We start from the raw sequence: 23308 nt of genomic DNA, 5'->3' as shown, positions 1-23308 counted from the left end.
GTATCTATGCTAGATCCTGTCATCCACTGCTTACCACGACAGGCTCTAGCACGGGATAGCAGCTAATACATTTAACAATCTCACTGCACAATGTTGTATATTCAAGGGCTGATCTTCTGTACTTTTTCTTTCACTTTTCATGTCTTAGAAACTCAGTCCTGCCAGGAATAATCTGAGAACAAAATCAATCTGAGTGAAAATCTAAGCAGAGGAAGATTGTTTTACAGAGTCAACAAGGTCTAATTCAAGGTCATCAGCACTAACAACATTCTCTCTGGAGACAGGCGATAAGAAAATTGAAAGTGTGTATTGTTACACAACAGCAGAGACTATGAGTTATGCTATCATGAGAGTGGTGATGGATTTTTTTCATTGCTTAGTTTTGCAGGTTCTGTACATTTGAACATTCAAAGTGACTAAAGTAAAGGAGTTTTCCCTTTTTACCACATAATTCCCAAAAATCAACACTAATAGAAAGCCTAATTCCAGCCAAGATTCAATTACAGTCTCTCAAGCATTCCAGCAGTGGATTTCATGACTTCAGACAGCCATCTTTATCAGTGGAGAACTCAATGCTCTGAGGTTTACTGGCAGAGTCTCACACTGGGTAATATGTTGGTAAATAATGTCCTATGGAATTCTACTATTGATAAATTCTACTATGGAACTGGGATGTGTCCTGAAAAAATCTTCTATGATAGTGGTACAGTCCATCACACCCCACCTACAGCCTTTAAAAGAGAAAAAAAAAACTGACAACAACAAAGTAAGTCTGTGGTGTAATCAACTAGGTCTTGCAAACATACTTAACCTCTTCCAGCTACCAACATTACAAATGCTGTTTACACATTAGATGGTTATTTTTTGGCTTCTGATATTATGGTGGAAAAAGAGCCCTGGAATCTTTGTAGAAGGACAAAAGACGGAAAGAACAGGCAGTGTAACCATGGCGAAGAGAAGGGAAATATTGGAGAGAGCTTTTTTCATACACTTTTTATCATTGTTTTTCCAGCCCAACAATGATCAACTAATATGGGCAGGCGTCCTGTGCCAAATCCAATCTACCTTTCTTCCAAGCATACAGGAATGTCAGTGAATTAAATATTGACATATGAAAATACCCAAAAATATGCAATCACACATATGCAGTTTGAGCAAACATAAGACAATACCCAAGTACCACAAACTACCAGGCATCATTAGCAGTTCAGGTGGGGAGCTGTGTCAGCATGCGTAGGCTGCAAAGGAACAAGTAATAGGTCTATTCCATGCTTAAAAGAGAAGAAAGAAAACACAACATTTCAGCCGTGGAGCCCTCACACCTGAAGAAGGCTCCACGGCCGAAACGTTGTGATTTCTTTCTTCTCTTTTCATCTAGTGTCATTAGCCAGTTCCTGTCAAAATAAAATAGAAAAGGATAACATTCTAGAGAGAGTTTGAAATACCAAGGTACAATTTAAACCATATTTCTTCCACTACAACCACAATATTTTGGAGAGATCGCTGAGCCTAACTGTTCTGGCATGTCCGTTAGCCTCCGTCCTGCTTCAGCAATGAATGCAACGGGGCACATTCTGAGGGAGATGCGGTCAATCAGGTTACAGGAAAACCACGCTATGCTTTTTTTTGAGATCCTGAAAAGGACAGAGGGGCCATGTATATGTGTGCAGCTGGATATGTAATTGCAGGTGGCGTAGCAAATTCTGCTGAAGCCCCACTGCCTGGTGTGGATGGTAGCTGTGCATGTTGCAGCAGAATTGTGCATGTGAGATCAAGGGGGCATGTCATGTGTTTGATCACTTCACTCCCTTCCGGAAGCACGTGACTCCCTGAGTCCAAAAAATTTGTAAGTTCTTTGGATGACCTGTGGACCGATCTTTCACGATGAAGAATTCCTTAAGAAGAATAGATCTCGGCCCACCATCCCAATGCCTCCATCTGAAAACAGCAACCTCCCTATGCCCTTAGTCTGCAAGGCAGTCCTTTCAAGTGCGATGATGACGCCGGGACCTTCGTTGCCTATTGTACGAGCTGAACTTTTGTGCTCATCAATTCAAGGCTCTTTCCATCAACTCAACTTGTCTTTTGACGCTTCATGTTTTGTGCTCCTTTGACTATCGGCATATCGGGTGACTGCAAACACTGAAGTTCTTGCTTACGGAGTGTGGAACAGTGTTTTCAAGTGATCGCTGTTCTGTCATGTTGACGCCGAGTGAATCTTTCTTTGGCAACATGGGCAGGCTGACAGCAGCGCGAGCTAAAGTAATGGCAAATTTCTTGACTTATTTCTGAATGTGAATGTTCTTTAGAAAAGGGATGCGGCGTTGCTTCTCCCCCGTGTAAAGGTCACGCATTCCAGACGTGGTTATGAGCGAACAGTTGCCGCAAGTGTTTGAAAAGAGCAAGAGAGGAAGCAGCCCTGCCCCGTGTGAGGATCAAACTCAGGACCTTCAGACGATGAGACTGACGCGCTACCAACTACGCCAACGAGGCCAGCTGCAGTACACAGCTGGAAAGTTTGCCTCATATGGATTTCAGTCGCCCGTTCCCTAATCTTTAGACGCCCTCTGCTGGATGTTGCATTTGCCTTTTGATCTCACCGATACTTTTTTGGTCTGTTTCTGTTGCGAGTCCGTTTTTCAGATCTCACCTAGCACAAGTCTCTCTGGCTGAAGTGGCCTCTCTGCTTCAGCATCGTGCCCTCACTCAGCCATTAAAAACGTCACTCGGACTTCTGACATGCTGACATGAAATGTCAAGAGAGAGTGGCGGAGACGCTCAAGGCAGAGAGAAGATGAAGAGGGGGCGTGGCTGCAAAATGATTGACAGCTGCATGACGCTCTCCATGCAAGGCGTGACCACAGGCTAAAGGACACCTTTCGGCACATCAAGCTCTAAGCACACACCTGGAGGACGTGGTAAATGATCCCGTTATCTCTCGCATGCAAAGCGAGCGCTGTACCATGCAAGCTAACCCCCCTCGCTGGGGCTCATGCCTCGGTGTCGCCTAGTGCCGCTTGTTCCCCTCTTACCGGGTGCAGTTCACTGCCCTTCGTCTGCAAGGCAGTCGTGTAATTGCGGCTTTCTTGACTTATTGATGAAGGTCTGACTGGACGAGCGAATGACGCCTCTCCCCCGTCCTCAAGCTCGCTGACAGAATAAAATGGAAAGTGCTGCTGTGGCTCATTGGTTTAGGGGTATGATTCTCGCTTAGGGTGTGGGAGGTCCTGGGTTCAACTCCTGGATGAGCCCTTGTGTGCTCTTTTTGTCCTCGTCCACAAGACTGGGAACTGCATGGGCGAATGTGAAGAAGATCCTTCTCGAACGTGCAAACCGTGCGAGAAGAGGGGGCGCTTGTTTCCAGCCAAAACTTCTCGCGTGTGAGACGAGCTGACCATCGCTGCAGGAGGTGGGAGGGTCACTCTGGTAGACAGGGCTGACCTTCGGCAATAGGATTTATACTCTCCAAGATGATATTTGCACTTTCTGGAGAGGCGATTTTCTCCACTTCAGTAGCCCGATTTCGTCGATTGCGTGGAGAGGGCTGTAGAATGTGGCGGCGCCTTTCCTGCTCCGTCCATGACAGGCGTGCTGGTCTCTGGAGAGAGAGCACGGTCCATCAGCACACTCCAATAAAGGCACTGGAAGCAGCTGAATCGCAATGGCGAAGCTCAGCGCTGGGCCGCTGGGCACATCTTACCACCGTTTCCGTAATGTAGTGGTTATCACGTTCGCCTCACACGCGAAAGGTCCCCGGTTCAAAGCCGGGCGGAAACAGACTTCTTTTGTCGCCACGCACAAAAGGGGATTGGGGATTCGCCTAGCGCTGTGATCGAACAGACCCACTCACCTCTTAGTGTGGCGGGATCTGCACAGTGCATGTCGCAGCGCATCCTGCTTTCACTTCAATGCGCGTCCTGATGTACCCCGGTCTCCCGCGTGACAGGTGGGGACAGGTGACAGGTCCTATACTAACGAGGAAGACATCGCTCTCTCCGACCCCCGGCATCGTGTCCCGACCCACTGTGCTGGAAGCCGACGGGTGCTGTGATTCCTTTACGGAGCAGAAATGACAACCGAGGAGCCGAGAGATCATTTCAGCATTTCGCGTCTGAACGGAAAACACAAACGACCAACTCAGAATGACTTGCCTTTGACGCTTTTCAAAGCGTTCTTTGTGCACGGCGACTGCGCCGCCTAGCAGATACAAATGGGTTGTACAACTTTAAACTAGCAAATGGAAGACAGCTAAGCCCCCTCTCTTTTAGCCCAGGTTCGATCTGTCTCCCAGAATCACCAGGGCGCACACACACACACCCGTGCCGTTGAAGTGCTCTGCTTCATTTCTAAGGGCAACTCAACATTCACTCCTACCCCGAGTGCAGAAAAGACAGTGTCTGCAGCAACAGCAGCTCAGGTCTCTGCACAGGAGCTAAGCTGCCCCCATCTCCTCTGCTCTGCGGCTCCTGTGGAGTGGAGTCCTGCCTGGAGCTGTGTTTGCAGGCGGCGGCTCCCCGCGCCCTGTCTGTGCGTCGTGAAATTAATTAATAACGTTAATAAATTTATAAAGTTAATAAAGTTATAAATTAGAAATTAATAACGATATAATTATATTCATGTACCGCAACACAAGAATAGTACACGCTGTACATTGTCTGTCGATAATGTTTCTGTAGTGCTTTTTCAGCACTCAGCATATGACTGTGCTGGTGGTGCTGTGGGTTAGGTTCCTGACTTCCATATCACACGGTCTATGATTGAATCCCATCGAACTATGACTTTACTTTTTAACAAACATTTCTTTGAAAAAATGAAACGTTTCCCTTGGTCAGAGATTAAATAAAACCTCACTTTTTTTTTGAGGTTTTACTGTGCAGAGTGAGGTTTTACCTCACTTTTTTTGAGCAGAAGGTTTACTGTGACCTGAGAAGGGCCGGCATCCAACCACGGTGGTACACACACACGCTCTCACTCATATGAGCTACATGGCTACCAAGATGATCTCGGGTGCGCCGAGCTGGTACGGAACATATTGAACTGATCGACGGCGAATTGTCTCTCAGACAGGCTTTTCACCTCTAAGCTCCCTGACTGACAGTGATCAGCTAGGTAGTGAAACAGTCAGCTGCTTCTAAGCCTTAAACAGCTGCATCTCGGCGCTTCCACAGAGAGATGATTTGAAAGCCGAACATCGCCCATTGGGAACACCTTACTATCACTAGTTTAAGAGACTCTTAAGGTCTTGCAGAGGTGCCTGTCTAATAGCATGCGCTTTGCAAGCTATAGGTGTTTAGGCTGAGGCAGAATGCCTGTTAACAAAATGTTTTTCTAAAGGTGTGTCCAAGTGGCTGCAAAAGGGCAACACTCCCGGGGCGCCGTGGCTTAGTTGGTTAAAGCGCCTGTCTAGTAAACAGGAGATCCTGGGTCTGAATCCCAGCGATGCCTTCTTTGTTCTGTCTTCTCGAACAGTACTGGTCATTATGGACAACCGCCTACGGCTAGACTTAATTAAATGCAAGTATTCATTTCCTGTCTTTAACGGGACTTGTTTTTCTTAAAATGGATGCAACTTGCAAAACATGAAATACAAACCTTGCTAATCAGCGCTAGCGGCTGGCAAAAAAAAAGTCAGCAATGTTTTTTTCTTTAACCTTAACCCTACTAATGGAGAAGAGTTAAACGACCGAGTTTATGCAGCTTAAACGGTGCGCACGTCGGGTTCTTAGCTGAAAGGGTGGTAAATCACGCTCACCCCAGTCCTTAATCTTTTAAAGAGGATACAAAATTGAACCTAGTCGCCACATCACATACATCCTGTTCAATGATAAAAAGGTAACATCTATCCTCGCTCCAGACTAAATCTCACGTTGAGGGCATATTTTTTTTCACTTTACCGTGAGTCGGGCTCGGCTGCACAGAGGAGAGAGCAGAGCAATGAGGTCACGGGGACAGGGGAATCACACGCTGGCGGTTTGAATACGCGGAAGATCACTGAGAGATCCACAGTACATGGACCCTCCGTGCGCCATCAGTCCGCACTCCGGACTCTGAATCCTGCCATCCGAGTTAAGATCTCGGCGGAACCTGAGGCGCAGGTCCTTCTTAAAACGTAATCTGGTGAGCATTTTTAGAATCGTACTTGTATAGATGTAGCCTTTAATGTGTTGCTAGGTTAAAATTGATGACTTCTTGTATTTTAGTAGGCAACTGCCCTCTTGATTTCGGATTTAATTTATTTATTACAGGGGCGCTTTTATGAAGATAGAGTCATGTTCAGGTACTTTGCTTGATGGAGGAAGCTCATTTCGGACTCTATGATCTGCTCACCTGGAAAGGTCTGCTGTACTGCTACAAGAGAGAAGTAGAGTCTGGAAGAAGGGACAATTTTATGATGCTTTGGAAGGTAATGTTTTTTTTCTTTGAAATCGAAATGAATCAGAATATCAGTGCAAAAGACAAACTCTTGGTTTGGTTTAAAGAGATATGGTTTTAAAACAGACAACATGTAGAAAACAGGTGTTTCTCACTTTTGGAAAAGAATGGACCGGGGGTAATATTTTACTAGTTGCAGGGCTGAGCTCACTGGGTTACAGTCCAGCAGCGTCACACCAAGGCCAGTGGCGCAATGAATAACGCGTTTGATTACGACTCAGGAGATTGTAGGTTCGACTCCTACCTGGCTCGGGTCATTTTTAAACGCATCGGGCTGCTCCCTAAGTAGTCTGTGCTACTTACTGCATTGTAATTGTACCCAGTAAGAGATTTCCTTCATGTAAATGAACTGCACCTGACAGCTTTAGAAAAACACCTGGGCTCAGTACGGTGCTGAGAGCTTAGCGTTGCTGTTTTAATTAGCACGCACTGCATCCGCTATGGACCCGAACTTTTCAATTATTCCGATCAGTAAGTCAACACGTAGTCCACATGAAAGGTAGAAATATTCTCTTGTCTGTCTCTTGTTTGTATAGAACTGAATGTCCCTGACAATGTACTGTTAGTTTTAATTGAAGAACGGCATTTGTGTTCAAATATACCAGACAAGTTTACGTAACTGCTCATGCGACACTCAGTTGTAATTAGTCAAGAAATAAAGTCGAACAACAGCTGCGGGTTTGATTCTGAACGTATGAGATTGCAACGCCTTTTACTTCCATTGACAAATGATAGAGATTCGAAGAGAGATCCTTCAGACCAGCAAGCAAACCCACGGCTATTTCGGTTTTCTATCTAGGCAACGTTGGGGTCTGCAATAGCATACATGAAAGCGTGATGCAATTTCTGTGGCTACATTTGTTGCACGTCATGCACAGTAAGAGTGTTTCTAACACCAAATAAAAAGTCAACAATTAGTGATCACGCCTTCTCCTCAGTTAACCCACTGAAACCCTTGCTGTTAACAGTTCTTTACTGCGTGCTTTACGAGCACCTACATATCGTGTCGGTTCTTTCAGCTTTATTCATTAGGTTTTCAAAGGCATAAGTAGAGCACCAGAGGTGCGAACGCAAAATGTGTGGTTATCTGAAGTCTTGCTTTCCATGGCAGCGGGTCCAAGCGATTTAGCGTTTTTATAGTACCGGGAAAGGAGAAGCAGCACTTCGCCTCTGCCGCGCAGACACAAGGCGACGTACGGCAGACGCCGGAGTCGGCAGGTTTCGAACCTGCGCGGGGAGTCGCCAACGCATTTCGAGCCCATCGCCTTAACCTCTCGACCACGACAAAAGCGAGCCCGCCGCCGCCGCATTCCTCCTATAATCAAACACGGACTGCGAGGTGGCTTCAAATGTTAAAGTCCCCCCGTCCGGATGTCAAAATGCAACTTTGGCAGACAGAACAAACATCAACAAACCACAAATGTGGACAAGGATTTTACAAGCTGCACCACACTGCACTTTCAAAAGCATTTACATTCGTGTTAGACGCAGGAATTTGCCTTTGATTTGCGCGCTTACGAACGCCATGGAAAACGAAACAAAACTAAAGCCCTCAGCTCCTGCACTTGATTATAATCCCGTTATGTGTCGAAGCAGGAATTTACGTCATCCTACCACTGCAACACGGGGAATAGAGGGAAATGAGCACAAGCTACGAATTGTCTCTAATCAGTCCCTACAGTTGTAAGACGCCTGGAAGCGTGCACCCCCATCATTAATCTTTGCGCATCTGTGCAAGGTAAACTCTGGAGCAGTCTCTGAAACGGCTCAAAGGAAACACGTGATTGATTCCATGTGCATCTGGGGTTCATTTCTTATTTACATTTAATTCAAGGGAAAGGCTTGGGTCAGTTTCAGACGGCCTCCAACAGCGAGATTCAAGCGCCCCACCTTCAGCCCAATCTGCGCCGCCAGAACGCCAACGGCTCCTCTGGTCTCCGGGGTGCGGTTGTGACCCCGTAACCTAAAGTGTTGGTGGCAGACAAATGGAGACTAACAGGTGATGTCCTAGGACATGACCACATTGTGACACTCGGTGGGGATGGTGACCATTGCTTGGAAAAGAGTGCGAGGCCCCTTTAGAAAAACATTTTGTTAACAGGCATTCTGCCTCAGCCTAAACACCTATAGCTTGCAAAGCGCATGCTATTAGACAGGCACCTCTTCAAGACCTTAAGAGTCTCTTAAACTAGTGATAGTAAGGTGTTCCCAATGGGCGATGTTTGGCTTTCAAATCATCTCTCTGTGGAAGCGCCGCGATGCAGCTGTTTAAGGCTTAGAAGCAGCTGACTGTTTCACTACCTAGCTGATCACTGTCAGTCAGGGAGCTTAGAGGTGAAAAGCCTGTCTGAGAGACAATTCGCCGTCGATCAGTTCAATATGTTCCGTACCAGCTCGGCGCACCTGAGATCATCTTGGTAGCCGTGTAGCTCAGATGAGTGAGAGCGTGTGTGTGTGTGTACCACCGTGATTGGATGCCGGTCCTTCTCAGGTCACAGTAAACCTTCTGCTGCCTAACTTTCCCCAGTGTGCCCCAGTGGCCTAATGGATAAGGCACTGGCCTCCTAAGCCAGGGATTGTGGGTTCGAGTCCCATCTGGGGTGCTCCTGTCCCATTTTGAGCATACAAATGTCCTTGTGATTTGCAAAGCTACAACCCCACCTTACTCAGTGAGCGTCTCTGCTTTTCTCTCACATACAGTTGGGAGAAAAACTTTTGTAAACAGCCCTTCGGAATGATGTGGATTTCTGCATGAATGGCTCCTAACATGTGATCTTATCTTTATCTAAGTCATAATAATTAATAAAGAGAGTGTGATTTAACAAACAACACACGCCCAACATTTGACATTGCTGTTTCTTTATTGACCAAATGGTTTAAACAATCAAGGTCATTGATGGAAAAAGTACGTGAACCCTTATATTAAGGAGCTAGTGGAACCTCCTTTATGACAAAAACCTCAACCCCCACTTTCTGTAGCGGCTGGTCAGACCTGAGCAGCGGTTAGGAGGTATTTTGGCCTATTCCTCTATGAAAAACTGTTTCAGTTCATGTATATTTTTGGGATGTCTTGCGCTGAATGGCCTGCTTCAGATCACGCCACAGTACTTCAATGGGATTGGGGTCAGGACTCTTACTTGGCCATCCCAAAATACGGAATTTCTTCTGTTTCAGCCACTCTGTTGTTGATGTACTCCTTTAACTTTCAACTTTTGTCACGTCTGTCCACAGAACATTGTTCCAGGAGTTGCTGTGGAACATCCATGTGGTCTTTAGCAAACTTGAGAGGGGCAGTGGTGGTTTTTTTGGGGGGGAGAGCAGTGGTTTCCTCCATGGTGACCTCGCATAATCACCACTCCTGTTCAGATTTCTTCTTATGGTGGACTCATAAACACAGACATAAGACAAAGTCAACCACCTGTTCGCTAGATCCCATCCCCACTCAGCTAGTCAAAGATTCCCTCGAAGGACTGGCAGGACCTATAATTAGCATGATGAATGCATCGCTTGCGTCAGGCGTTGTACCTGATCAATTTAAGGTAGTGGTTGTTAGACCGCTCCTTAAGAAGTCAAATTTGGATCCACAAGTTCTTAACAACTACAGGCCTGTCTCAAAGGTCCCATTTCAATCTAAAAGTCTTGGGAGAATAGTTGTTGCCCAACGTCAATCGTATCTGGATTCAAATAATATACTTGAGAAATTTCAGTCTGGTTTCTGAAACTGCATTAACAAGAGTCGTAAATGATATTCTCTTAGCTACTGATGCGGGGAATGCAACAGTGCTTGTGCTTCTAGATCTTAGAGCTGCCTTTGACACGGTTGACCTCTCTGTTTTGTTACACAGGCTTGAGTTTGAGGTTGGCTTATCTGGAACCGTCCTTCAGTGGTTTACTTCACATTTAACTCATCGTTTTCATTATGTTCAAATATCTAATAATTGTACTGCTTCATCAATGTCACCAGTTCAATTTGGGGTACCAGAAGATCAGTGCTGGGACCAGTATTGCTCTCTCTCTCTACATGCTGCTGCTAGGTAGGATAATATGAAAAAATAATATGAACTTTCATTCATATGCTGATGACACTCAAATAAACATTTTGTTTACACCAAACGACAACTCTTCTATTATCAGTTTAGTTAAATGCATTAAGGAAGGAAATACTTGGATGTGTGAAAACTTTTTGTTACTCAACTCTGAGAAAAATGAGGATCTGTTGATCGGAGGCAACAATACTGATAGGACTACTATAACTTCAGCACTTAACTCAGAGGATTTAAACATTTGCCTCAAAGAGACAGCACGTTACCTAGGCGGCATATTAGACACAAGGCTCTTAACAACTTGCATTGTTAAGTGCCTTGGGACAACCTTGTTGTGAAAGGCGCTATATAGAAATACATTGATTTGAATTGAATTGACAATGTAAAATGTTGTTTGTGTTGTTTGTTAAACAAGACTGTCTTTATTTATCAAAAAATAAAAGGAATTTGCTAGGAATGCAAACGTTAGGTTGCGCTTCTTCATGCTGCATCGTCGGCATGAGTGGAGCTTTTTAAACGTCTGTACTTACTGTGCCCCATAAGAAATCGTTTGTCCCCGTTCAAAAGACATTGTGCGATGTCCTGCAGTGTTCGCAAAGCAAACCTTTGACAGTTTGAAAAGAGGAATTTATTCTGCTTCCTGTGCGTGCAGTAGTTACAAAGTTGAACGTCTTTACACGATTTGCTGCAGTTTTCAGTGGGCGGGCTTTGTCAGATGGCTTGGAAAAACGCACTGTGTTTTGGCTCGGGAAACATCATGAGAAGTGTCCTGCATGTTTTCTGTGTATAGCTGTCTTTTAACGCATACAGAATTCATTCGAAATCATTGATTTCTCCAATTAACAAGGGTCCCTTAAAAGATGAGTCAAAGTAACGTCTAATCAGATTAGTTTCCTTAGAGCTGGTTCAGAGTTTGCTCAAGAGTTTACCTTTCACAAATGCGCAAAGAAGAATGTTGGGGGTGCATGCTTCAAGGTGCCTTACAGCTGTAGGGAGTGATTCGAGACGATTCGTGGTGTGTGCTAGTTCCCATATACCGTACGCCCCGGGGTGCAGTGCTAGGATGACGTACAATACCGCTTGGGCACGTAACGGCGTTATATGCAAGTGCGGGACGTGAGGGTTTTCGTTTGTTCATTTTGTTTTGCTCTGCTTTGCTTTGTTTCGTGGTCAAGAGGCGTAAGGTAAGTCGTAATCCAGGGAGAACACTGGTGGCAAACAGTCCGAGGTGAGAGGCGAGGTCCAAAGTCGAAAAGGCAGAAGGGGAGTCCAATATCCAGAATAAACGAGGTAATGGAAAAAACGCCAGGTAGAGCTCTCAAGGAGTAGACTCAATACCAGCGGGAAGCAGGTAAAGATGGTAAAAATAGCACTGCGTACCGCACGGTGGAGTGTGTGCAGGTGGGTTAACTCGTGCGGCGGCGTTTGTTAATAATCACCCGCTGCTGGTGCTGTTTAGATTGCTTAAGAGTTGGTCTTAACTGCCTGGCGGTCATGACAAGCTCCTCTTTAAGCTGTGGTTTAGTTTTGCATTCATGTGTTTCTAGAGCAGTTATTTATGGGGGTGGGTGGGTCTTTCACAGAGGCTCAGGACAAATCCCCCGCCTGAAAGTCTAATGTGTGCGTTCAGACAGTCACAGGTCAAGAGCCAGGCAGGAGGACAATGGACAGAAGAGCCAACGAACTAAAAATAAAAGAACAGATATGAAAAAGCCACCATCTTTTTCTTTTTGACATTTTCCGACTTCTATGCAAGCCAGGACAAAGTTGCTCGTAGCTACTTGTGGATTCAAATACTCTATCGAGTGCTTTGATGAGTTTTTGCAATTTGATTGTCGTCCTGTCAGCCTGTTTCTGTTTTTTTTTTTTTTTCAATCTAGGGATGGAAAGTATGAGGGAAATGATGGAGCAATCAATAACCGCTCCGGAAAAATGGCAGAAAGAAATGGTCCGTCACTAAGGACATTTGTGAAGCAGAGGAGTGACACCACCACAAAGGCGACACATTCTGCTGATGGTTTTGGTGAATAATGATTGAGGCGCGTTAAGAGAAAGGTAGCTGTGTCAGCATGCGTAGGCTGCAAAGGATCAAGCAAAGGTTTACTCCATGCTGAAAAGAGAAGAAAAGAAGCACAACGTTTCGACTGTGGAGCCTTCTGCACCATCTTCTTTAGCGGTGATGATGTTTACATTGGAAAAACGGAGACATGCGTCCCTGGGTGGGCTTGAACCACCAACCTTTCGGTTAACAGCCGAACGCGCTAACCGATTGCGCCACAGAGACTGACAGCCGCTTGTGCTCCCTACATTTGCAGGTTTATGGTCAAAGAAAACAATCACTTGCGCTTCTTGCAGCCGGCAATCTTTTTCCACTGACAACCAAGAAATGGATTTCATCTTTCACAAGCTGTATGGATTTCTTCAAAAACAAGTTATTCCAGAAAGGAAATGAATTCTTGCATTAAACTGAACCAAGCTGTACATGTTTGTCTGAAATGATACATTCGGCACAACAAGACACGGAGAGAGGCACCGCTGGTATTCAGACCCAGGATCGCCTGCTTACTAGGCGGGCACTTTAAGCCACTAGGGAACAGTGCCAGCAGAGCACCGCGCTTTTACAGACACTTGGACACATCTGCGTTCGGTGTGCACTTAACCTGCTCTCTGAGCCCGTTGCCTCCGTCCCATTTAATAGCAGAACTGACGCCAAGAGAAATGATGAGAAATGGCATTTATCGGGCACTTTTCATGTCCAAGGAGCTCAATGCCCTTGACACCTCCCCAAGGCGACAGAGCTGTGCATTCTTTGGCGACACCATTTTTTCTTTTGTTTAATTTCTATACTTATTGATAGAATAAAAACGATATGTCATGTACTGTAAGGGAAATGTCTCTTTTCATGGGGAAAGCTAGCACCAGCAAATGTTGTGTTTAGAAGAAGTGATTTAACATGACACGTGACCTAATTTACTGGAGCAAAAGCTCACCCAGCAAGCCCTGCTTTACTTCTACAGGAGAGAAGTACTGTAGAGTCTGCAAGATGTTCAGCTGGGTAGCTACGTCAGCATGCCTCGGCTGAAAAGGAACAAGTACTAGGTTTATTGCATGCTGAAAAGAGAAGAACGGAAACACAGCGTTTCGACTGTGAGGTCTTCTCACACCTGAAGAAGCCTCACACCTGTAAAAGGCTCCATGGTTTTCTTTCTTCTCTTTTCAACATGGAATACACCTATTGTCTGCAAGATGTGACAATTTCATGGTGTTTTGGAAGAAAACCTTTTTCTTTGAATTCAAAATCAATCGGAATTTCAGCACGACACATCAACACTTTTTCTGTTTAAAGGAGATGATATTTTAAACCTGATAAAAATAGTAGGAAACACAAGTTTCTTGCTGTTAAAATTTAGTTCGGGAAGTGTACTACTAGTAGCAGTGTAGAGCTCTCTGTGGTGGAGTGCAAGTGCATGTTCTATGGGCCAGTGGCGTAATGGATAACGCGTCTCACTTCGGATCAGAAGATTGTAGGTTCGAGTCCTGCCTGGCTCGTGAGGCTTTTAAACCTCTCAGGTTCCTCGGTAACAGGTTGGTGTCATGTATATGAACTATAGAAAAGCATTTGCCACAACCCGTAAATTAGCACGCAAGTGCGGGCTGGTGAACACAGAACTGTATGGAGATCATCTCCAGCTCCGAGCTCAAATGCAATGAAAAAACATGCAGAACAGAACTGGAGAGCAGCTGAATTTGTGCTCAGTAGGGTGGGGAGGACTCAGCATTGCTATTGTTCTAATTGGCATGAACTGCAGGGGATCTGAATCAGAACATGTCAGTTAGTTCGACCATTGCGTCAATATGTAGGCCACGTTAATACAGAATTATTACTTTGTCTGTCTCGTCTTTGTATATAGCTGAATGTCCCTGACAATTTCATGTTAGTTTTTAAGAACGACATTGGTGCTAATATATACATATATAGCATATAAGGAACACGTAAAAGTTTAGTCCATGCTGAAAAGATAAGAAAACCGCCACAACGTTTCATCTTGGAATAAATCTTTACTTGTTGTTTTGCAGCCTACCCATTCTGACCTAACTCCTCCCTTGAAATTCCCTAACAGATAAGGGTACGTAACGGCTCATGCGATGCTCAGTTGCAATTTGTCCCAAAACAAACAAGAACAGCAGCTGAGGGTTTGAGTTTGAACATGCACTGTATTAAAGCAGCTTTTATTTCCATTGATAAATGCTAGATATTCCTACAGAGATTCTCCAGGTGAGTAAGCGATTCCTGTTTCTGTTTCTATTTCTGTTTCATATATATATACAGTATATATATGTTACATGTGTCTCTGCAATAGTATAAATGTGTTATACACTATCAGGGGCTGCTTTTTTGTGCACCTCATCTACAACAAGGGTTTTTTTTTCATTTATGTTTGTGGACCTTCACCATTTGAGGAAGTGAGTTAGATAAGAAAGTTACAGGTATGGTGAGCAATGACTGACAAAGGCACGTACTGGGTATTCCTTACAGAAGTGTAAGCAATTTGTTCTAAAAAACACCGGCTAAAGTCCAACATCGTTAGCAATCTTATTACTTAAACAGAATTAACATCAATAAACTGTAATGTGCTGGTACATGCGAGTAGATTTGATCTTCTATTAAACAAAAATGCAATTACAGCTCTAAAAAGGTCAACCTAGACTTCTGTAACAGATCTGTTCAGGTCATCGCTGTTTCTCTGACCTTGTGAGTCTTTGGAATTTTAAAAGTGTATTTTGCTTGCCTTTCATGTGGTCTGTGTACAAGTCACTGTGGCGTATGCGGTCCTACACAGCCTTGCTATAGACGTGACGAGCCTCCGCTATGTTGCAATGGAGAACAGGTTCAGTACGGAGCTGCTGAGAAAATTCAGCTGGAAAGCTCGTTGCAGAAAAGCATCGTTATCTGTGTCCAGCGGCAAAGCGTCCATCGTGGGTGCTGAAGAATCGATTTCACAGGCTGCGGGTCCAGGCGATTTAGAGTGTTAAAGGTCCCAGCGAAAACGGAACGGCGCTGGTCCTTTTACACGCACGCACGCAACCAAATGCAAAGGACGCCGTAGTCGGCAGGATTTGAACCTGCGCGGGGAGACCCCAACAGATTTCAAGTCTGTCACCTTAACCACTCGGCCACGACTACAGCGAGCGCTGCGGCCGCTGCCTTCTTGCTACAATCGAACAGGGAGTGCGAGGCGGCGGCGGCAGTGGAGGCAACTTTTTTCAAGTTCGCTCTCCGTTTAAGAAACCTTTTACGCCATACGTGCAAGCACACACACACACACACCTCAGAGGACTTAAGGGTGGCTTCAAGTTGGAATGATAAAGTCTCCCCGTTCGGACATGAAAACAGAACGTTCTTAGACAGAAAGCAATCAACAACGGAGACATGTGGACGACGATTTTAGTCACTGCACTTTGAATAGCATTTTTACTCCAGTTACAGGAGATGCACCAATGGCCCTTGACCTACGCTCTTACCAATGCCTTGAACATTCAAACAAAACAGCCCTCAAGTCCTGCGGTTTAATATAACGCTGTTACGTGTCGAGGCAGTATTTGACTCTGTCCTACCGTTGAGACACGGGGCGTATATGGAAACGAACACATGCTACGGATCGTCTCTAATCGGTCCCTACAGTTGGAAGGCTCCTTGAAGCGTGCACCCCCATCATTCATCTTTGCGCATCTGTGAAAGGTAGACTCTTGAGCAATGTTTGAGCCAGCTCTAAGGCAACTAGTGCTATTGGACAGACACCTCTGGAAGATCCTAAGAGTCTCTTAACACCACTTCCAGCAGCAAGCTTAATTGTTCGCTGGAGGTCTCCCACCCAGGTACTGACCAGGCAAAGAATCACCAGTACATTGAATGAGGAAGTTAATCCTGAAATCCAATTACATATCTCAAGGTAAGACAAATCCATAAGAACATGTCTTAGTATTACTTCGTTTACATTAGTATGGCACTGAGTTGGAGCTCCTCTTTAAGCTGTGGTTTAGTTTTGCATTCATGTGTTTCTAGAGCAGTTATTTATGGGGGTGGGTCTTTCACAGAGGCTCAGGACAAATCCCCCGCCTGAAAGTCTAATGTGTGCGTTCAGACAGTCACAGGTCAAGAGCCAGGCAGGAGGACAATGGACAGAAGAGCCAACGAACTAAAAATAAAAGAACAGATATGAAAAAGCCACCATCTTTTTCTTTTTGACATTTTCCGACTTTCATGCAAGCCAGGACAAAGTTGCTCGTAGCTACTTGTGGATTCAAATACTCTATCGAGTGCTTTGATGAGTTTTTGCAATTTGATTGTCGTCCTGTCAGCCTGTTTCTGTTTTTTTTTTTTTCAATCTAGGGATGGAAAGTATGAGGGAAATGATGGAGCAATCAATAACCGCTCCGGAAAAATGGCAGAAAGAAATGGTCCGTCACTAAGGACATTTGTGAAGCAGAGGAGTGACATCACCACAAAGGCGACACATTCTGCTGATGGTTTTGGTGAATAATGATTGAGGCGCGTTAAGAGAAAGGTAGCTGTGTCAGCATGCGTAGGCTGCAAAGGATCAAGCAAAGGTTTACTCCATGCTGAAAAGAGAAGAAAAGAAGCACAACGTTTCGACTGTGGAGCCTTCTGCGCCATCTTCTTTAGCGGTGATGATGTTTACATTGGAAAAACTGAGACATGCGTCCCTGGGTGGGCTTGAACCACCAACCTTTCGGTTAACAGCCGAACGCGCTAACCGATTGCGCCACAGAGACTGACGGCCGCTTGTGCTCCCTACATTTGCAGGTTTATGGTCAAAGAAAACAATCACTTGCGCTTCTTGCAGCCGGCAATCTTTTTCCACTGACAACCAAGAAATGGATTTCATCTTTCACAAGCTGTATGGATTTTGAAATGTATGGACGATGCCAGGTGTCCCACAACACCACAGCGCCGACACACCTTTGGTTGTCCCACATAAAAAACATAGCCATTGCAGGCGCCCAGCCGGATTGTAGAGGGCAGGTGCCTTAAGCCTCCATTTACATTGTCCGGTAGCAAGCGAACCTCGAATTTCCTTGCTCCTGTTTTTATACCGTCAACATCTCTAACCTCAGTTCCATGGTGGACAGTGCAGTACTGCTTAAGCCAGGTGTGAATGTCCTCCGTCTTTGCCAGTTCCGAGAACATAACAACATGCACCGTTTTCCTCTCTCTCTGTGTCAGAGGCTGCAAGTTGATCTTCTCAAGGGCAGGAACTTTCCCTCTTTTTGCCTCAAACACATCCACACATTGTTCAAACAGAGAATAGGTAGCAAAAACAACCTCAAATGCTTTCTGACCTGGGAGAGCGAAGATGAAATCCAAGTGCCGAGGTTCAAAGCCACGTTCCTTCTGTAACACTTTTCTGCTGAACTGCATATGATCCATGAAGAGGTCATCCAAAAGCTCAAAACGTACAGCATTCTTGCGGGATCCAAAGGTTGCCATCTCAAACTGCAAAACAAACACTGCTTCCACAAAACAAGAAAACAATCCAACTACTCTAACTACAGGCTGATCAAGGTATCTCCCCTGCCAGGTAAGCCGAGAGCCGCAGGCGATGAGCCCAGAGCTGAACGGGCCCCACTGGCTCGTTTGTAAGGCCAGGTGCATTGCCAACCACGACCGGCAGGGCAGAGGCCTTGAAGGCGGCCTGGGCTCCTGCAGCTGTCCAGCCACGCACTCTGGTTTCTCTTCATCTCGTACAAATCTTTTGCCTTTTACTAAAGATTTCCATGGAGAGGAACATGAATGAGTTCCATACAATTTTTGTGCTTCCCTGCCTTCGCGTGGGGCGCAGCTGGGCTGGTCAAAGAGAGAAACTAAAACCGCTCACAATCGCTCTTATTACGGCGACTGTGGCCGTCTGCTCTGCGAGTCCTCGGTCTCCGCCTCTCTGATTGGCGCTCTTTTCTTTGGGGGGCGGGAATATGCTGTGAAATATGAAGCGTTACAGCAACGACATGCCATGAGACGATTGATAACGATTTCCATAGGATCCCCGCGGTTGCCTGGCAACCGTCAGCTTTGCGCAGTGGCAGTATCGTAGCCTGTGAGGTTTAGCCGAGGCGCGATTATTGCTAGTTGAAAACTTTTCCCAATACCCCGCTTCCGCCGGTTTGCAATACAATCGGCGAAAGCAATTTTTGACAGTCTCGTCAGAGACTGAGCAAGGTGTTTAAAGACAGATTTTGTCATGGTAACATCATGGTAGAAAGAAACAAGCTTGTTACGTCTCAACAGAAACGCTCTTTAGCTCTTTCAGCGTTATGCAGAGAACAGCGTCTGTCGAGATCACTTTTGAGTCAGCGCGAAACGCCGTGTGCTGTCAGTTTGATTTCATATTGCTCGTAGCGGCGCCCGGCTTTTGTCTGTCAAACGTTAGGTTGCGCTTCTTCATGCTGCATCGTCGGCATGAGTGGAGCTTTTTAAACGTCTGTACTTACTGCGCCCCATAAGAAATCATTTGTCCCCGTTCAAAAGAGATTGTGCGATGCCCTGTAGCGTTCGCAAAGCAAACCTTTGACAGTTTGAAAAGAGGAATTTATTCTGCTTCCTGTGCGTGCAGTAGTTACAAAGTTGAACGTCTTTACACGATCTGCTGCAGTTTTCAGTGGGCGGGCTTTGTCAGATGGCTTGGAAAAACGCACTGTGTTTCGGCTCGGGAAACATCATGAGCAGTGTCCTGCATGTTTTCTGTGTATAGCTGTCTTTTAACGCATACAGAATTCATTCGAAATCATTGTAAGATTCTCCCTCAGTTCCGTTGTGCAGTGCTTTACCTCTTTCAAAAGGCTTCACTTTCCTAGTCACATTCCAAGGCTCATCGAACCCGGGCTGTTTCCTCCATTGGTATAGTATTGCAGTGAGACAGCACGATGCCTGCAAGACTATGTCACACTAAACGCCACAGATTGTGTTTGTCCGTTCGTGTCAGTCGTCCTGCAGCCACGGGAAGTGGGACACAAACATGCTGCAATGCTTTCAGGACGTTAGGATTTGTTTGTGCAACATCCGAGAAGAGTACTTGTGGCTTGAATGTGAACTGTACGTGCCCGCCCCCTTTCCTCTGTAGTGCATGAGTTCCTCCCGGCATGCCCTTCGTCATTGTTCTGTCATCTTGTATTTAAAGGGTTGTATTTCTGCTGCTGAAAATAAGCAACGGTTTTCTCACAACGCCCTTTGTTCCCGACGGAGCCCTTGTCTGTCATGAAATTCTTCAAAACCTCAAGCTAGAAGAAGAAGACGACAAATATGAAGCGTTACAGCAACGACATGCCATGAGACGATTGATAACGATTTCCATAGGATCCCCGCGGTTGCCTGGCAACCGTCAGATTTGCGCATTGGCAGTATCGTAGCCTGTGAGGTTTAGCCGAGGCGCGATTATTGCTAGTTGAAAACTTTTCCCAATACCCCGCTTCCGCCGGTTTGCAATACAATCGGCGAAAGCAATTTTTGACAGTCTCGTCAGAGCGTGACATAGTCTTGCAGGCATCGTGCTGTCTAACTGCAATACTATACCGCTGGAGGAAACAGCCCGGGTTCAATGAGCCTTGGAATGTGACTAGGAAAGTGAAGCCTTTTGAAAGAGGTAATATCGACGCTTTTTTAACAGAGCACCAAAAAAGCGTCTTTTTTGAAGGCCTGGGTACTGAGCATTGGTGGTTCAGTGGTAGAATTCTCACTTCCCACGTGGGAGGCTCTGGTTCGATTCCCAGCCAAAGCAGTGGCTTTTGCAGCGAGCGGCTCCATCACTTGCATCCCCTTGCAACTCGCAACTGAAAACCCACTGAAGCAAAGCATTTGTTAGCCAGGTCAGTACCCGGATGAGGGTGAGCTACAGGGAAAAACAAAGTTTCCAGCTGGAAGCGGTGTTAATGGTGCCGGTGGGGGGGCGCTCAACCTGAGGTCTGTGCGGGTCCCAATGCCCCAGCATAGTGACGGAGACGCTGTGTTGTAAAAGGGCGCTGTCTCTTGGATGAGATGTAAAACCGAGGTCACAGCGCTCTGTGGTCATTCAAAATGACCACCAAAACCTTTGACAAAAGCTCTTGGTAATTGATGGTCTTCAATAATGCTTCTCCTTTAGGTACATTTTAAATCAGCTGAAAAATGCTGTGAAATGGGGGGTCACTTCACGCCAGTGTAGGATTTGGGTTACAAGAACCATGAAACTGCACGAGAAAGCCCGTACACTGAATTACACGGCTTTCTATTCAAAGGAGGGCAAAAGAAATTCCCTGAGTTCGATTTTTTGCAGCACAGAGAGGATTGCTGTCGTGAGGCTGGTTAGCTCAGTTGGTTAGAGCGTGGTGCTAATACCGCCAAGGTCGTGGGTTCGATCTCCATACAGGCCAGGTCGTTTTCTCCTCTCTTACAAAAGCTGTTAGGTTCCTTTCCGTGGTGAGATGGGTTGTCATGCAACGCTGCCACATAGTGCCGACAGACAATTAAATGACAAAAATGAAGAGAGTTAAAGCAGCTGGAAAGGTTTTCTTACAACTTTTGAGCTGACACAGTTTTGGAAAATGTTTTCTTCACGCTGCACTGTACCACATAGGCAGCCAAGAGTCTCCAAAACAAAACAGAATTGACAGTCATATAATGTCCATTAACCCCGGTTTTAAACACAGACTCATGTCTGCCATCATAAGAATATGAGTCCAATATTTTAGAATATAGTCAGAATGTCTTCTAACCTTACCTGTGGTGTCTTTAATCCCTATTGCTCAATGCATGGTGTACGTACTGCATACATGTGTCTTGAGAATGAGGAATGGGCCCCTAAGACATTTACCTGTTTCACAAATGATCGGATTTTACTAGAGATTCTGTTTGGGATTCAGATGTGCATTCGGACAGCAATTCCTTTCAAGAAATGATACGTTCTGGATGAGGTCAAAGGTGCTGGAACACTGTATTTAGGATGTGTTTGCAGTGATTGTGTCTCCTGCTTCAACGCAGTGATATATAGATGTGCTCCTGTAATTTATTGGTACATGCCCAGGGCAGTAAGTAGTCTGAGGATTTATTTCCAGAAGGCATAGAGCAGTGAAACAGTGAAGTAGTGCAGCACACTGGATCATTATATTATTAGAATCTATTCTACCTAAATTATTACATTATACACAACTTGAGCTCTCAGCACCGTACTGAGCCCAGGTGTTTTTCTAAAGCTGTCAGGTGCAGTTCATTTACATGAAGGAAATCTCTTACTGGGTACGATTACAATGCAGTAAGTCGCACAGGCTACTTAGGGAGTAGGCTGATGTGTTTAAAAACAACCAGCGCCAGGCAGGAGTCGAACCTCCAAACTCCTAATCCATCGTCAGACACATTATCCATTGCACCACTGGCCCTGGTGTGACACTGCAGGACTGTAACCCAGTGAGCTTAGCACTGCAACTAGTAAAATATTATCCCCGGTCCATTCTTTTCCAAAAGTGAGAAACACCTGTTTTCTACATTTTGTCTGTTTTAAAACCATATCTCTTTAAACAAAACCAAGAGTTTGTCTTTTGCACTGATATTCTGATTCATTTCGATTTCAAAGAAAAAAAAAACATTACCTTCCAAAGCATCATAAAATTGTCCCTTCCTCCAGACTCTACTTCTCTCTTGTAGTAGTACAGCAGACCTTTCCAGGTGATCAGATCACAGAGTCCGAAATGAGCTTCCTCCATCAAGCAAAGTACCTGAACATGACTCTGTCATCATAAAAGCGCCCCTGTAATAAAGAAATTAAATCCGAAATCAAGAGGGCAGTTGCCTACTGAAGTTCAAGAAGTCATAAATTTTAACCTAGCAACACATTAAAGGCTGCATCTATACAAGTACGATTCTAGAAATGCTCACCAGATTACGTTTTAAGAAAGAACTGCGCCTCAGGTTCCGCCGAGATCTTAACTCGGATGGCAGGATTCAGAGTCTGGAGTGTGGAATGATGGCGCACGGAGGGTCCACATACTGTGGATCCCTCAGTGATCTTCCGCGTGTTCAAACCGCCAGCGTGTGACTCCCCTGTCCCCCTGACCTCATTGCTCTGCTCTCGCCTCTCTGCAGCTGAGCCCGACTCATGGTAAAGTGGAAAAAAATATGCCCTCAACGTGAGATTTACTCTGGAGTGAGGATAGTTGTTACCTTCTTATCGTTGAAACGGATGTATGTGATGTGGCGACTAGTTTCTTCTCCATTAGCAGGCTTAAGGTTAAAGAAAAAAACATTGCTGACTTCTTTTTTTTTTGCCAGCCGCGAGCGCTGATTAGCGAGGTTTGTATTTCATGTTTTGCAAGTTGCATCCATTTTAAGAAAAACAAGTCATTCAAGACAGGAAATGAATACTTGCATTTAATTAAGTCTAGCCGTAGGCGGTTGTCTGTAAGGACCAGTTCTGTTCGAGAAGACAGAACAAAGAATGCACCACTGGGATTCGGACCCAGGATCTCCTGTTTAAGAGACAAGCGCTTTAACCAACTAAGCCACGGCACCCCGGGAATATTGTCCTTTTGCAGCCACTTGGACACGCCACTCAGACACATCTGCATTCGGTGTGTGCTCCGCCTGCTCGCTGAGCAAGTTGCCACCTTTACATACAATAGCAACATCGACACCAAGAGAAAGGATGACAAATGGCTTTTATCTGGAACTTTTCATGTCCAAGGAGCTCAATGTGCTTTCTGTGTACAACAGGGCCACTGAACTCCACACTGGCCACTGAACCACAGCAGTGGCTTGCTGGCTTGACATCTCCCAAGGAAAATGTTGAAAT

General features: G+C 45.4%; 8 non-coding genes across 8 annotated transcripts; 5 read left to right on the top strand and 3 right to left on the bottom strand.

The window, feature by feature from the left end:
• The first annotated feature begins 8962 nt into the window (after window positions 1-8962).
• On the top strand, window positions 8963-9035 carry trnar-ccu (transfer RNA arginine (anticodon CCU)). Its single transcript has one exon. It is a non-coding gene; the product is annotated as a tRNA-Arg (tRNA).
• A 3650-nt stretch (window positions 9036-12685) lies between these two features.
• On the bottom strand, window positions 12686-12759 carry trnan-guu (transfer RNA asparagine (anticodon GUU)). The gene has a single exon. It is a non-coding gene; the product is annotated as a tRNA-Asn (tRNA).
• A 1192-nt stretch (window positions 12760-13951) lies between these two features.
• On the top strand, window positions 13952-14024 carry trnar-ucg (transfer RNA arginine (anticodon UCG)). The gene has a single exon. It is a non-coding gene; the product is annotated as a tRNA-Arg (tRNA).
• Window positions 14025-15578: 1554 nt separating this feature from the next.
• On the bottom strand, window positions 15579-15660 carry trnas-uga (transfer RNA serine (anticodon UGA)). Its single transcript has one exon. It is a non-coding gene; the product is annotated as a tRNA-Ser (tRNA).
• Window positions 15661-17196: 1536 nt separating this feature from the next.
• On the bottom strand, window positions 17197-17270 carry trnan-guu (transfer RNA asparagine (anticodon GUU)). The gene has a single exon. It is a non-coding gene; the product is annotated as a tRNA-Asn (tRNA).
• Window positions 17271-18216: 946 nt separating this feature from the next.
• On the top strand, window positions 18217-18333 carry LOC148630797 (U5 spliceosomal RNA). Its single transcript, XR_015934972.1, has one exon. It is a non-coding gene; the product is annotated as a U5 spliceosomal RNA (small nuclear RNA).
• Window positions 18334-18560: 227 nt separating this feature from the next.
• On the top strand, window positions 18561-18702 carry LOC148630796 (U4 spliceosomal RNA). Its single transcript, XR_015934978.1, has one exon. It is a non-coding gene; the product is annotated as a U4 spliceosomal RNA (small nuclear RNA).
• Window positions 18703-19872: 1170 nt separating this feature from the next.
• On the top strand, window positions 19873-20014 carry LOC148630795 (U4 spliceosomal RNA). The gene has a single exon (XR_015934989.1). It is a non-coding gene; the product is annotated as a U4 spliceosomal RNA (small nuclear RNA).
• Window positions 20015-23308: the final 3294 nt, after the last annotated feature.

This window comes from Lepisosteus platostomus, unplaced genomic scaffold (assembly GCF_059453375.1).
Source record: "Lepisosteus platostomus isolate fLepPlt1 unplaced genomic scaffold, fLepPlt1.hap1 Scaffold_86_H1, whole genome shotgun sequence".
NCBI classification, from domain to species: domain Eukaryota; kingdom Metazoa; phylum Chordata; class Actinopteri; order Semionotiformes; family Lepisosteidae; genus Lepisosteus; species Lepisosteus platostomus.
The sequence above is the reverse complement of the archived record's forward strand: the minus strand, read 5'-3'. Positions and strand labels throughout refer to the sequence as shown.